Genomic DNA, 16,497 nt, shown 5'->3' on the forward strand with positions numbered 1-16,497 from the left:
GGATCAATCTTTGGTCACCTGGTGCCACCGGTTATGACGTAACGTTGATGTGAAGTTGTAAAAAGCTACATGAACTGCGTATTGTGTTTTATTTTGAAAGGGGGCGGAAGTTTATTACGTTGATTCTATGTTGGATTTCCTGTCTGGTGCGATCTGCTCTGTTGAACTTTACGAGGTTTAGCAGCAGCTCGCGTCAAAAATAGAAATGCTACGGAAAGCTCGTGCCGTGGCGCGGAGAGCCGCTTCTGGGACGCTGCTGAGACGCGCCCTGTGTGAGTGCTCTCATTGACTAGACTGGCAGCTATTTGCTACGGTGACCGCGGCACTGCCGTTCCGCTGCTGTAACGCCTCCGGTGTGAGTTGGACTTAAGGCGCACCTTCAATGAATGGCCTATTTTAAAACTGTTTTCATATATAGGGCGCACCGCATTATAAGGCGCATAGAATAGAAGCTACAGTAGTGGCTGGGGTTGCGTTATGCATCCACTAGATGGAGCTGCGCTAAAGGGAATGTCAACAAAACAGTCAGATAAGTCAGCCAAACTTTATTAATAGAATACAAACCAGCGTTCTGACAACTCCGTTCACTCCCAAAATGAATAAACAGCTGTTTCATTATTTTTCCCGAGGTAATGTCAGTGACGTGGTATTTTCGTGACACAAATGGTGTTGGACTGGAATTCCTCTTTACCATTCTTACCGTTGTTACTTCCATAGACATATATACATAGACGCCTCATTGAGCAGGTTGGTCTGTTGGTGCGATACGTTAACGCGTCCGCCATATTGGATGTGGCAGATCTGCCCGTAAACTAATACAAGAAAAAAGGGTTGCGCTCTACTTTGCCACATCCAAAATGGCGGCGACGTACGATTCAGCGCTCAATGCAGCATCTACATATATATGTCTATGGTTACATCGGCGACGCCCCCTGACTACGGTAGCCATGATTAACCAATATTGATCCATATATAAGGCACATTGGATTATAAGGCGCACTGTCAGCTTTTGAGAAAATTTAAGGCTTTTAGGTGCGCCTTATAGTGCGGAAAATACGGTAATTCGTTCTGCCAATTAATTTTCTGTCAATTGGCTAATGCATTATTTAACTATTTGTTTCAGCATTACATACAATCAAGAGCCAAAATCAGGACCTGCCACTGCCAATGTGAGTAAAAATGTATGATGACAAACAGAAATGAGCCCAGCTGCTATTGGCCGGTTGTTAAAAACTATGTCTACTCCAATACAAACTCTCAGCACTGAGAAGAAGTGAACTGAGCATGCTCTATCTCTGCGTAGTGATGATGGCACGCAACAAATGGTCATCAATAATTGTATCACAATTCTTTGACTGACCCTCGCAGTCAGCCTTCACTACTGCACTTACAGCGTGGTGTCTTACATAAGAGGGGGTGAAGAGAAATACTCAGGGCCGGCCAGTGGTATGAGTGGTCTACATGGTTGTTTAGGGCCACACATTAACCTCTGACTGTGTCACAGACCTGTTGTCATTTTGAGACTTTATAAAGAGTTTATAAAGTTTTGTCAATACGAGAGAACACGTCTGACATAGAGTCTCCTGTTGTGTGCTACATGTGTGAAACGACGACTCCGGTCTGGACTTTGTCTAGAGTAAATCTGTGTAAGCTGCTTCATTCTTCTTCTTCTCTCTCTACCTCTCCTATAACTGAGTTATTATAGTTAGCTCAGGTCTAAAGTTACTATGGTTATGGGGGACATTCTGAAACTTTTTCTTTATTCTCAAACAATATTGATACAAAATCATGAACGTAGCCTGTGTAACTCTGAGGTGGGTTGCTGACTGGCGGCCGAAGCATGATGTTGGCTTCAGTTTTTCCAAAAGTTGGATGTGGCTCAGCTTCTTCCCACATGCTGAAACGTTTTTCGCTCCCACTCAAATGAATAGAAAAACCTGTTGTGTTCTGTCCTCTGCTCTATGCTGGACTGTTCCACAGCAGAACCATTGGCGTATGTTTTCTGTTGTTTCATTCCCTCATGGTTAACAACTAGGGATGCACGATATTTATCGGACCGATAAAATATCGGCCATCGACCCTGGAAACCGATAAAAAAGATCTGATAAATAAATGAATAAATTGGGGAAATTGTTTGCAGGCCGAGTAGCCCCAAAAGCTGTCGCGCCTTATTGGCAAGACCGCAGCCTGGCCCTGTCTCTGCCAGACTAATAATGAACGTATCTTCACCAGTGTGGTCATTTTTCATAGTGGCAGAAGATAGAAACAGAAACAACAGCATTGCTGTTTGCAAAAGTTTTTCAGCAAGGATTCCGAGAGGAGGAAAGAAAACCTTGAGTTTTAATACGACGCGATGTTTGAAACAAGCGGTATTAAAAGAATATGAAGCAGCCGAGGTAGCAGCTAGCGGTGCTGCTAAGGCTGAAACAACACAGAGTGTTTGATGATTGACACCTATCAACTATCGACCAATCAGAGTCAGGAGTTTTCATGAGACACATATCTTTGTAATCAGCGGAGTCTCTGCTTTCACATAACGTTTGCGTGGTTTAGTTCAAGTGGTGAAATTAGCAAAGGCGCTAAAGTGGACATGCGCTGTTTGTGTTTTTGTTACATGCCCAGATATTTGCTTGGGGGTTGAACTATGTTTCGTTTGGGTAGCAGTGCTTGGTAGAGTTTTTATCTGAGTTTCTCCCCGTCATTTTGGTATGCTACATGTTAAGATTGGTGCTTCCTAGCAGACGTTGATCGTCTGTATTATGCATGCATCTCACGCTGTCTGGGTTGAAATATGAAGTTATCGGTTATCGTTATCGGCCATGAGAAGCAGGAAATTATCGGTTATCGGTAGAAATTTTTCATATTGTGCATCACTATTAACAACAGGTACTGTAGCGTCATCTGTGTGTATATGATGAACTGTGATGCACCATTGTGCTGTGACACATCTGTGCGACGGACTGGTTACTGATCTGTCATAAAGTATGACATGTGCTTCCAGCACTAGTGAATGCTGCAGAGGAAGATTATACAAAAATACAACATTAGTTCCATACTCTAACTCCACTTCTTTTATTTTTGTCTTTTTCTGTCACAGCTGGAAATTCAGGGGAGAGAGAGAGGATGACATGCAGCAAAGGACCCGGGCTGGAATCAAACCTGGGTTTTTGCAGCAACGATGTTTAACCTTAATACATGAGCTGTGCGCTTTACTATCCTGTAAGTCCAGACTCTATGAGTATACAGTCATCTAAGCTGCGGGTCCTGTTGTCCCTTTAAGTGAAGAAAACTGTTCAGTCTAAGTCCAACCTATATACTAGGTGAGAATGGGGAGGGGCCCATGTATTAAGTGGGCAGAAACTAATGCAGTGCCTACACTCATAGAAGTGGAGTTACAGTTACAGAATGTAACTAATGTTCCTGCCTGTTCATTTTGAAAGAGCAACGACCAATGAGGGAATTCCACCACTGGACCAAACAATGGTTTCATTTTACGGTCACAGACTTTCTTGTCCACAGAGACTCCTGCTTTCCAGACAAAATATACTAAAAGGAGAATCAGTCCTCCTTAACTTCCTGTAACAACACTATGATCTAAAACAATGTCACAAATCCAAACAGCACTTCCATTTCAAACATTTAAAAAAACTAAACAGAAGAATCTATATTAAAGTGTAACACCTTCCAAAGCAAATCCCTGTGAGCCCGACTACAGACAACACAGGGCGGGGGAGCGAGGCTGAGCACAGCTTTCAGCACAAACTATTTATTACAGCCTGCCGGTCGAGTCTTAACATGTTCTAACACACCTTCCCACGTCGCCCTCTAGGTACACACTTTCCACACAAGATAATGCCCTGAACCCAGTGTTTCTTCATTCATACCACACACACACACACACACACACACACACACACACACACACACACACACACACACAACACAAACACACACACACACACACACACACACACACAGACTATCAGCTAACATGTTACTGCTCACCTGCCTATGGTGTTCAAATTCACTCAGCTTTAACACTTGAACCCACAATAATGCTAATGATAATATTAATTATGGTCCTGGTTGACATTGTTATAGAATATCATAGCTGATGTTGAGATGGGGTCAAGAGGTCATACTCTGAAAACTAGTTTCGTATGCTTGGTGCGCACGTAGACATGCTGAGTGTTAGCTTCAGTTCTCTCCCTACTCATGCTGCCTCATGTTTATTGTAGTCCTGCAGTTTCTTCTAGTTTTAGTTCTTCAGTTGGGCAGCTTAGTTGTGTGTTCTTCAGCTTCACTCAATACAAAGTGAACGGAGAGCATCAATTGGTTCCCCTGTGGTGTGGGCGGGACTTTGTTGCTTTGTCTCTATTCAAAAAGTTCTGCTGAGAAGGTCATGTGTTATGATTAACTCTGCTGAACTGCTGACAGTGAGGGAGGCACAGACAACACACACCAACACACCATGGCTGGGAGGACAGAACTTCCTTCCTCAGGGGACGCCTTCGTTCCAGCATTTAGCCCATTAGCAAAAACACTCAGAGCATAGCCACACTAATGCGGATACATTTAACAGCAAATGACTTCCATCAACTCCAACTCTTTATCTCAACCTCTTTCACCCCAAAGTTAAACGGAAACCGTCTGCCAGACAGAACTAATGACAGATAACTAAATCAATGTGTCTTGTTATGGTGTAGTCTGGGAAGACGGTGCCCTTCCACAGCGCTGCTTAATGATGTTCAGCCTGTCACAGACATGCTCAGGTACATTCATGTTACTCTGTGCTATCTCTGACTCTGGATCACTGGATGTTTTAGTGAAGCACTCCTGTGAGATGTATGTTATCATTCGACAGTAATGTCTCTCAGTTACTGCTAAACTCCACAGGAGGGGAGACAAACAATTCATCACAAAAAGGATCAAATGCTGCTTGTCACCATCCAGCAAACAGAGAACTGCTCTATGAAGCCAGTTCAACATACCCACAATATATATTTCAATATCTGGCTTCAATAACAAATAACAACCATGCTAGGCAGTCAGACGATGCTGGTTAAAAACTTAGTAAGTCAACCCAGAGTTATCCAATCCAGCTATGAGTATGTTGACAAAAAGTGGCAATGTTTGCAGAATATGGGCAATCACAAACATGGACGAGTTGCAGCAGAGCGACACTCTTTACAGATGAAGAGGAAATTAAAGAAGTGAAGCACTATCGAAGGAGAACCCAGAACTAAACTCACTAAGCCTGTATCCTGCCTCATGGTATGGGCCTGGGTCTCTACAACAACGGAACATTTTAAACTTTACCAAAGGTAAATTAGCAGCTTGATGTATTTGGTTACATGATATCGTCCAGGTGTTCATGTTTGCACATGTTCACATGTGCCCAGTCCCTTTGTCTCTGAAGTACAGTGTAGACGTACAGCAAATATACAGCAGATAGAGACTTCTGACACAAGTCAGCAGCTCTACAACAAAACTAGTTATTTCAGTGAAGGATCTCTTTATTTGTGCTCAACCCCCTGAACCTAAACAAATTGAGTCAGTACTTTCTATTCAGAGTGGAGAATTCAATTGAAATGTAGACTCCTCTGCAGTGGTTTGTGGCCTGATGCTGCAGGTATCTGTGAAGCCTCACTCAGTGTTTGGTAGCATGATTCAACAGTTCTCCTGGTGCTCATACATCTTTACAACTCCTCTGTTGCCACGCACCGCGATGTCTTCAAGTTAAATGGTACGGTCTGCACAGTAACAAAAGACACAAGAGCTGCACTGAAGGAATGTTTACAAGGTAACGGTAAATATTGCTCCAGTTTTGGTTAATCCTATGATCCACAGCAATGGAACAATCTACAGGACGAACTTTTTAATTACTGGGCATGACACGGTGGCCTCAGGCGCTCCACCTCTCTGGATAACAAGCTAACAGTTGAGTTGCAAAACACAATGCTGTTTGTTTTTGGAACGTTTCCACACCATGTGACTCACCTGTTGGTATCTGCTCACATTTCCTTCATCATCATTCTCATCTTCACTTTTTCCATCAGCCTCTGTGCCCTTTTCTTAATCTGCCCTCAAGTTGGCCAACAAAAAGGATGCATTCATTGGAGGCATTAAGATACAGTGAAGACGAACTGTGATAACAACTCATGAACCGATAGCAGCCGCTCTCTGTCTGTACGCTATGTGCAACAGATGTCAGAGTACCTGAAGTGTTAAATGAAGCACACTTAAGTGTTCACTGTTGACACTATGACAGAGTTCATATCAGAATGAACACTAGGTGAGAGGTGTTTTACTCCGCATGGGACTACAGCTGCCTATCTCTGCGTCTCTCAGTCTATGATGTACAGCATGTACACTCAGTGAGTTTTAATTCAGAGTTTAATCCAAAGGCCAGACTCTGCTGTGTAGGTGGTACACTATAAAATGTATTATAGGTGAACGCCGCCTTACTTGCTCCCCGTCTCTCTCACACAGTAATACACAGTTGTGTCTCATCTTTCTTTAAACTGGTTGTTTTTAAACCCGTGCATGGACCATGATTGGACATCGACACCAATCATCTGTCTTGTGTGCAAACATGCATTTGAACTATGGAGATTCCTTTTCCTTTTTATACAGACTGCTTCATGATATACTGGTCACCCAATGAAACGAATCCATGGCTCTCTTTCACCCAAGAACAACAGTTAGCACTAGGCAGCGTCAGCATACTCTCCGTGGAAAGAGCGGGGATCTGTGCTAAAGTGAGGGGAAAGGAGACAGGGATGCAGAGCGGGATCTAAAGATGGTACAAACCATGAGTACTGTCTGAACGAACGTAAGATCTGTCCACAGTAAGATGGAGGAGCTAACAGCACTATCCAGGCTAGAGAGGGAGTATGCAGAGTGTAGCATCACAGAGACGTGGCTGAATAAACTCACAGAGGACTCCCTGGGAACTCTGGACAGCTTTCAACTTATGAGAGCGGACAGCTGAAGACAGACAGACAGCTGAAGACAGACAGACAGACAGCTGAAGGCAGACAGACAGACAGCTGAAGACAGACAGACAGAGAACATGGCGTAAATTTAGGCTGAAACTTCAACATACTCGTCTGAAGACTTGAATTTTAAAATAAGACTGGCTTTGTCCAGTATATTTTGTCTCCTGGCAGCTTTCGGTCCATGTGTGAAATCCATAAAATGTTATAGTGTAACCAGAGATATCAAGTAGGTCCACTTACCACAGGGCAGAGTTTTAATGGCCTCGCCCTCATCCACAAACACCATCTCCCTGGGAAAACTACCCCGGGGCCTTCCTCTTAATTACAAAGTGTTATCTCAGACATCAGTGATAAGCTTGACACAGAAGTGGGCCTCGGCCTACAGCTCAGCACTAATTGGGTCTCCACTCAAAAGCAGAAAAGAACAAGCCAGTCATCACAGCGGGGAATGTCATGAAGGGAAATAAGCTTTTTATAGCCACCTCATTCTCAATTTGTCACTTCAGAGCCTCGCTCGTTTCAATTCCGCCAGCAAACCAATTAGAATGGGGAAAAGGTGATTCATAATACATAAGTGAAGAACTGCACACAGTCTATCAGTGTCTGCTTTCACATTAAACACAGCCACTCATGCTGATCTCAATGAGTTAGGCCAACACAGAATCACAGGTCTGTCTGTCTGTCTGTCCAGAGCAGATAGACAGCATGTCATGCTCACCAGAGGGTGATTCCTGATGATTTGGGTGAACCTGGCGACCTTTCCTAGTGCTGTCATGAGGTTAAGGTTTCCTCAGGCAGTCCATGGCTAAGTGTCTATTAATCTAACAGGCACACTGGGCATGAAGTGAACTGAGCACAGTGTTGTCATGTTGCAGAGAGGACACGGTGCAGGGAAATGAACAGAGGTCTGCTTTCTAGGTCTGTCCCAAGATGCAGGTTTACTGAGCTCTCTGGATATTATTAGAACATAAACAGATGTGACAATACCATAAAGTAAACACATTAAAACAGCACTGCATTAAAACTACAGAGCAAACGGAACAGAACCTAGAAGTCCAGTTTGAATAACAAACATCAAAACAGTGCACAGGAAGGAAGGTTTACACTGTGACAAAACATCCTGCAGATCAACAGGAACACTGTCCAACCATGACGTTCATGTTAGGTGTGATGATCCAGGACTAGCACCTGACTATGACTGAGTAGAACACAAGCAGCACTCACAAGCTTTTAGTACATTCAAACATTTGCATGATCCAGGGAGCAGCAGCGGTGTGTAGATACAGCGTCAGCACACTGTACACTGCTCCTCGAGTGTATCACCTTTCATACAGGAGACGTGCATATGTCATGTCTAACTGTGATTATTCCCACAAACAGTAAATCATATTGCAGTGATAATGTTTGACCGTATGGTACAGCCCTGTACTGACACCACATCATAAACAAAAGAAGTCCATGTGTCACTTCTTTTTTCCTTCAGTCCATACATGTACGCTCTCTCCTGCTCTCTGTTAATAACAACTCATCAAGCTGCAGTCAGTTCACCACAACGGTCAGCTGTGACTGCCAAAGACAACAGGAGCAACAACTAATGATTTTTGTCATTACAACTTGAGAAAAAGAATCGATTAGTTGTAGAAAATGTTAATGAGTGTTTCCCAAAGCCTGAGGTGACTATGTGTCAGACGTCAGAAACATATTCAGCTCAGGTCACGGGAGAGAATTTCTTTATCAGATATTGATTCAAATGATCAATGAAGATGCACTCAGTATCTGACGACTGGTCCATTAATCAGCTAATCATTGCAGCTGGACTGCACAACACAACACAGGTATATCAGCTAATGTCTGATCACAGATCAGTAAACATTACTAAAAAAACTGACCACCCGTGTCAACCTTTACAATAATCACAGACAGTTTATTAGAGTACTAAGGTCCACGCCCAGAACTGTTAATCTATCATCATTAACAGATGATAATTCATCGGAGAACAACATGAGTAAAACACCTTTTCACAGAGCCTCTTTCAACAAGTCACTACACTTATTTCACAATAACTCTCTCTCTCTCTCTCACACACACACACACACACACACACACACACACACACACACACACACACAATCAATAGTTGGCTTCATTGCTTCTATTCTGCACTAATTAGCTACACAGGGCGATAAACGGAGGACAGACCGTAAAGCTCTGTGAGATTCCAGCTGAGTAGTTCGGTCTGACGTGGACGTGGACGGGCAGCTGTGACCGGAGCGGGCTGAACATCGAAGCTTGAGCCCGGCAGCTGTGATCAGGGTAACGTCAGACACCAAAACACTGGCTCACATTTGCCCTCACACTGATGGAAACATGCTGCCCCACAATAAACCAAGCAGGTATACGACATGAAAGCACACGCGCGTCTGTGTCGTCATACAACAGTGCAATTACGTCACAAAGAAGAGGAACGCTCGGGTCGGTGATGGAGGAGAAACTTTACTCCAGCAGCTCGTCGAGGGGTCCAGCTAGCATGCTAACAGCTAGCTGGATGTGTAAAGCAACAGTCTGGGCAGACTGTGGCTAACGTTAGCACGGCTAACAACAGCGTTCACTGGTGATACTCTGACCCGAACCTGTGACCCGAACCATCTCTCCCTCACGTTTCACCGTGCTGACATGTCCACATGTTTTTGAGCCCGTCAGAACAGTTCCCAGCGACCCCCATCCCCGACAGCAACGGGAGAACCGGGAGCTGGAATAACGTTCCAGCTAGCGGCTGAGGCTACGACAGCTACTCACACAAGTCCGCGGAGAAAACGGGCTTCAGCTCCGAGAGGGCGCCGCGGAACCTGAACCGTGTCAGTGCTTTCAGACTTACCGACTGTCGTTCTCAGCACACACCCAGCCGACAGCACGGAGGAGGACAGACAGTCCAGCTTCAGGGAAAAGTCAACTTCTGCTCGTCGCTGCTCAGGCCGCCATCTTGGATCTGCTGGAACCCTGGACTCAACCAAAGCTGGCAAAACGGGGGAGGGTTCAAAACTCAACCCCTCAAATTATTTATGTAATGTTTGTTTTCACAGAGCAGAGTCCAAAGGAAGAGTGGCATCTTCTGCTGTCCCGGAAAAACTGGAGCACAGTCTGCCGAGACGTTGACCTCTTTCCTCTCTGACCTTAGAACACTGTTGGACAACCCCTGAAGTCACAGTGGCCGCAGTGAAGGCTCTTTAAACTGTGTTTTAAGGATTGCAGATGTGCAGCAAAAAAAAAAAGTTCCCTACATACATTCAAATGCTTTGTCAGCAGAAATATCAACGGACATGACTGGCTTCCCCAAACAGATAGAATGTGTTTTTAAAGCCACTAAAATGATGAATATTCACGAACTTGACAGTTCAAACTAACGCAGAGGTCTTACAGGAAGATGCTGGTTCAATTGTATGCTCATTGTGGACAGAAACAGCATAGGTGAACAGGTGCATTGGTATCAGGAGGTAGTATCAGAATTGGTTTTGAAAGAGGCATCCTCGAAAGGCTCAGAAAGGATGGAGTGAAGTTCACCACAAAACACAAAGTGTTTAAGACAGGGGTCTTCAACTGGGGGTCCGTGACCCCTAGGGGGTCCGCAGAGGTACAGTGAACCCTCGTTTATCGCGGGGGATACGTTCCAAAAATAGCCCGCAATAAACGAAATCCGCGAAGTAAGTTTTACAATTATTATACATGTTTTAAGGCCGTAAAACCCCTAACCACACACTTTTATACACCTTTTTACATGCATTTTGTACAGTACTTCCTTAATCAGGACGCAGTGCGGTTCTCCCTTAGCCGATTTAGGACGCAGAACACAATGCGCGCTCATACTGTACAGTACGCAGTAAAAAAAAAGCATGCAAAATTACACTGATAAAAATCCGCGAAACAGCGAGTCCGCGAAAAGTGAACCGCGATATAGCGAGGGATCACTGTACTGCAGTCGGTCCGCCAATTTTTGTTAAAATAATTTGTGAGAATTAAAAAATATAACAAAAAATTATATATGATACTAACATAACATGGCCAGCAACTACAGTATAGGGAAAAAAAGAAAAGGTGAGGAAAGGTGTTGGGTGAAACACAGCAGTTCTTTGAACATAAATCAATAACTTAATGTAAGTTGATGAAGTGAAGCTGAATGGATACATTTGTCACATTTAATGAGGTGAAATAAAAGGTGAATATAGTAAATATAAAAGTTATTATAGGCCAGGCCTAAAATGTGACACATTTAAAAACAACAACAACAACAACAACAACAACAACAACAAAACAAACATATGGAGGTCCCTGTTCTGTTTGTTTATCACCCAAGGGGTCTGCTTTACACCAAATAAACTGGATAATAGATTTAAGGACTGGACAGCTAAAGGAATAACGGCTTTATGCAACGTAATAAAGAAAGGAACAATGCTCAGTTTGAAATACTTAAAGAGAAATATCCATTAGAGAAACAGGACTTCTATCGATATCTGCGGATGCGGTATTATGTTAATGTAAAGGTGAAAGATGTAACTGAGAGTTCATGTTTCATAGAAGTGTTCAGAAAAGCCTATAATTCAAATACTTTTGGTACAGTTATTTAAGCGTGTATAAGGCCTGTCAAATCTTAAAGTTTGTTCAACTGACTATGTCAAAACTAAATGGTAGAAGGAAGAAGGTGTAAGCATATCAGAGGAAGAGTGGACAACAATTTGGAGATACCAATGTACCATCTCACAGAAATGGAGGGAGTTTGGTTGGAAATGTCTGATAAGATATTACATCACATCATGGCCTATTTTCTTAAAAAAAATTCAGGACCTGTAACATACATCACTATATACACTGTACTATATCTGAAATGCACTGTACAGAAGAGTATGTTTGATGCAGGTTGTCAATAAAGAATAAATTAAAAAAATAAAAAACTCAGAGAATCCAGAGAAATCTCTGCGTGTAAGGGACAAGGCAAAAACCAACACTGGATGGCTGTGACCTTCAACCCCTCAGACAGTGCTGCATTAATTAGTTCAGACTCTAACATGCAAAGAGAAAGCCAGATATTGAATAATGTTCAGAAAAACTGTTGACTTCTTCAGGGCTCACCTCATCTGAGAGGGACTGACAAAGTCATGGTCAGGCTAACAAGGTAAAGGATCATCCAGATTGTTACTAATGCAAAGTTCAAATGTCATCTTGCATATCTGTGAAGGCGCCATCAATAAAAGCAGTGTAGTTGCTGATCGCCTCACCTTTTCCTTTCTAGAGTAGACTCATGCTGATCTCAAGGAGTTAGGCCAACACAGAATCACATGTCTGTCTCATTTAAATGGATTTGTTCCTCAGTCAGTCAGTCTGTCTCTTTTACTTTCTAGAGTAGGTACAAGCTACACCAAATGCATGAAAAAGGTGAAAGGCCTTATCTAGAGCCAGTATTAAGTTTTTCAGGAGAGAAACACAAGGAAACACTTGGGACAACACCAGAGTACTCTCCCAGCTGCAACACAACCACAGCTGAAAGCTTCCATACAGACTAGAGACCATCTTGCAAAGGGATCACCCAGCTGTGACACATAAGTAGGATATTCAGTAATCATTACAACGTGATTATTACATGAATATTGAGTACTTGCTGGACTGAGCACCGAAATGGGGAACAGGTGAAGAGTCAATAAACTCTGTTTTTCAAACACTGTGAATCGCCGCAACCATCAAAGGCCCTTGATGTGCGTTAGAATGCTAAATTAACTCCAGACACACACAGATGTATGCCCTTTCCAGGTTTATGCCTGGTGGAGATAAAAAAAACAAACAACAACAACAATAGAATTATTCCCTCACGATGGGCCAGTTTTCTGAGAACAGTCTGTGGGCAGCCCAAGGCAATGACACCCATCAGATAAAGACAGAAAAACTAAACACAAGGAAAGAAGTGTGGACCCTGCTAACCCTCCCTGACTGCCTCTTTGCAGGCTGCACTGAACTTCTGCAATATATTATATCCATGTGCACATATATTTGCACATCATCTCCCAGGACCTCAAGTGAAGAAAGCCCAGCAGAGGATGTACTTCCTGAAGAAATTCATCACCTGCCAAAGACAATTCTGGTGCACTTCTACAACTCCATCACCATCTTGTACACTGCTGCTACTGCCTAAGGCCGTCGTCAGCTGAGACAACCTGTACTCCTCCAAGACTTTGAGATGTGTGGGTGGGATTGTGGCTAACCCCTCACACCTTGGGCCCAAACGTTTTGGGACACTTCCCTCTGGCAGGAAGCTGTAGTCCATCAGGACCAAAACCTCATGCCACAAGAACAGTTTTTCCCAGTCAGCTGTTGGAATGAAGGACCTGTGGTAGAGCTCCTTCTTACATGGTGGGAGTAGCAGTTTGTTGCTGAAGGAGCTGTTTAAGGCCTCCACAGTCTCATGCTGGAGGTGAGAGGAGTTGTTCATGATGTCAGCTTTGCTAACTTCCTCCTCTCCCCACTTCCTCTATGGAGTCTAGGGGACAGTCCAGGACAGAGCTGGACCTCTTGATCAGTTTGTTGAGTCTTTCTCTGTCTCTCTCTCTCTGAGTTATTGTAGATTCTAATCTGTCACCTCTTCATACAATAACATAACTTACTGACTCACTGCACTGGACACCAATATTTCATTGTGAGTATTTCATTTGTGCAGAGAAACACTGTCAGCATATTAACTTCACAATAAGCAGTGTAGATTGTATTTATCTCATGTTGCATTATCAATAACCGCTTCCAGCATTTTTATTAATGTACTCTCTCATCTTCATGTAAAAATTTGAATTGTGAGAAGTGAATGTTCATTTCCAAACTAATAAATTCAGTTTTAAATTACAATTCAGATTCAATTCAATTATTTAAGTTAAGCAATTCAAATTCAAATATAAATGATTCAAATTCTGTTTCTGGTAGCACATATTTCAGCCCATATGTTTTAAAGTAACTGTTTTGTGTATACTTATATATCAGTAGAAATCTAGCAGACATTTACCATAGGCACTTTTACACACCTTACTTAAAAGTATTACAGACACATCAGTTTTGAAATATCACAACATGACTTCAGTCTTAATCCTGAACAAACCCTGACACAAATAAAGCTCTGTGTGATTTAGACTTGTTTTTCTCCCATCGAACTTCATCAAATAACTTTAATAATTTCCTCAAATAAGCCGTCAACCTGTCTCTTGTTGTTTTACCTCTAGTTAGCCCTTCTTTATTGGATATGATTAATCTGTCTTTATTATCGGGATATATACCACAGTCCTTTAAGGTAGCTGTAATTAAACCTCTTCTTAAAAAGCCCACTCTAGACCCAGAGGTCTTAGCCAACTACAGACCGATATCAAACCTTCCCTTTCTGTCTAAGATACTTGAGAAAGCTGTAGCTAATCAGCTGTGTGACTTTCTCCATAACAATAGTCTATTTGAGCATCTCCAGTCAGGATTTAGAGTGCATCATAGCACAGAGACCGCATTAGTCAAAGTTACAAATGACCTCCTAATGGCATCAGACAAAGGACTCATCTCGGTACTTGTCCTGTTAGATCTTAGTGCTGCATTTGACACCAATGATCATCAAATTCTTTTACAGAGACTGGAACATCAAATTGGCATCAAAGGAACCGCCCTAAGCTGGTTTAAGTCGTATTTCTTAGATCGATCTCAGTTTGTTCACGTCAATGATGAATCCTCCATGCAGACCAAAGTTTGTCATGGAGTCCCACAAGGTTCTGTACTAGGACCACTTCTATTCAGTTTATATATGCTTCCTTTAGGGAACATTATTAGGAATCACTCCATTAATTTTCGTTGTTATGCTGACGACACCCAATTATATTTATCGATCAAGCCTGATGAAAACAATCAGTTAACTAAACTCCAAGCATGCCTTAAGGATATAAAAAGTTGGATGACCTACAATTTTCTGATGTTAAATTCAGACAAAACTGAAGTTCTTGTAATTGGACCCAAACACCTCAGAAACTCTCTTTCTAGAGTCTTAGTTACTTTAGATGGGATCACCCTGGCCTCCAGCTCCACTGTAAAGAATCTTGGAGTTGTTTTTGATCAGGATTTGTCCTTTAACGTCCACATAAAACAAATTTCGAGGACTGCATTCTTCCACTTACGTAACATCGTTACGACATTGTCTCTCAAGCAGATGCAGAAAAACTAGTCCACGCATTTGTTACTTCAAGGCTGGACTATTGTAACTCTTTGTTATCAGGCTGCTCTAATAAGTCTCTTAGGACTTTGCAGTTAATTCAGAATGCTGCTGCACGTGTTCTGACAGGAACCAAGATCAGAGATCACATCTCTCCCATTTTGGCTTCCTTGCATTGGCTACCTGTAAAATCTAGAATAGAATTTAAAATTCTTCTCTTTACTTACAAAGCTCTTCATGGTCAGGCACCATTGTATCTAAAAGAGCTCATAATACCTTACTACCCCTCTAGAACACTGCGCTCTCGGGATGCTGGGTTCCTTGTGGTTCCTATAGTCTCCAAAAGTAGATTGGGAGCCAGAGCTTTCAGCTATCAGGCTCCTCTTCTGTGGAACAAACTACCATTCTGGGTTCAGGAGGCAGACACGGTAACACCTTTAAGTAGACTTAAGACTTTCCTTTTTGATAGAGCTTATAGTATAGTCTCTCTGTCTGTGTCTGTCTGTGTCTTTCAGGGTTATGCCTAGTCAGGCATAGTATTAATTCATGTTAATGCATGTTACTAACTAAACTTCTTCCCTGGAGTTTCTGTGCTCTGTCGTCCAGCAGGTTCTCATGGATCGTGGCTGCTGCTGTGGTCCTGCATGACGTCCACTACACATTTATTACTGTCATTATTGTTACCATATCTCCATTACAGTTTATAGTTAGTTCATGGTTTGCTGCTGCTGTGCATCTGTGTCTCTCTATCTCTATCACATGTTCCACTGCTACTGTAATCATTTTATCATTCATTGTAATTCATTGTCATTTTATCATTCATTGTGATTCATTGTCATTTTATCATTCATTGTAATTGTACAATATGTCTGTGTTGATTTGTTCTGTACATGTGACATCCATTGCACGTCTGTCCATCCTGGGAGAGGGATCCCTCCTCTGTGGCTCTTCCTGAGGTTTCTTACACATTTTTTCCCTGTTAAAGGTTTTTTGTGGGCAAGTTTTTCCTCACTGGAACCGAGGGTCTAAGGACAGAGGGTGTCACTCCCTGTACAGATTGTAAAGCCCTCAGAGGGAAATGTACTTTGTGACTTTGGGCTGTACAAATAAAATTTGATTTGATTTGATATAAATAATGAACGGCTACATTTACATATCACTTGTATCCAAAGTGCTTAAAAAGTTTGAGACCATCAGGAGCCTGACACACACCAACACACACCAACACACACACACACACACACACACACACACACACACACACACACACACACACACACACACACA

The 16,497-nt window shown here is 42.6% G+C and overlaps 1 protein-coding gene across 1 annotated transcript in view; it reads right to left on the reverse strand.

The window, feature by feature from the left end:
* ndst2a (N-deacetylase/N-sulfotransferase (heparan glucosaminyl) 2a) overlaps positions 1 to 10,310 on the reverse strand; it is a 32,101-nt gene extending 21,791 nt beyond the window's left edge. Inside the window, exon 1 of the mRNA XM_027275840.1 lies at positions 9,877 to 10,310. The gene's annotated coding sequence lies outside the window, so the exon portion shown is untranslated. The remainder of the gene's footprint in view (positions 1 to 9,876) is intronic.
* Between the last annotated feature and the right edge of the window lie 6,187 nt (positions 10,311 to 16,497).

The sequence above is a fragment of the Larimichthys crocea genome, unplaced genomic scaffold (genome assembly GCF_000972845.2).
Source record: "Larimichthys crocea isolate SSNF unplaced genomic scaffold, L_crocea_2.0 scaffold220, whole genome shotgun sequence".
Lineage (NCBI taxonomy): Eukaryota > Metazoa > Chordata > Actinopteri > Sciaenidae > Larimichthys > Larimichthys crocea.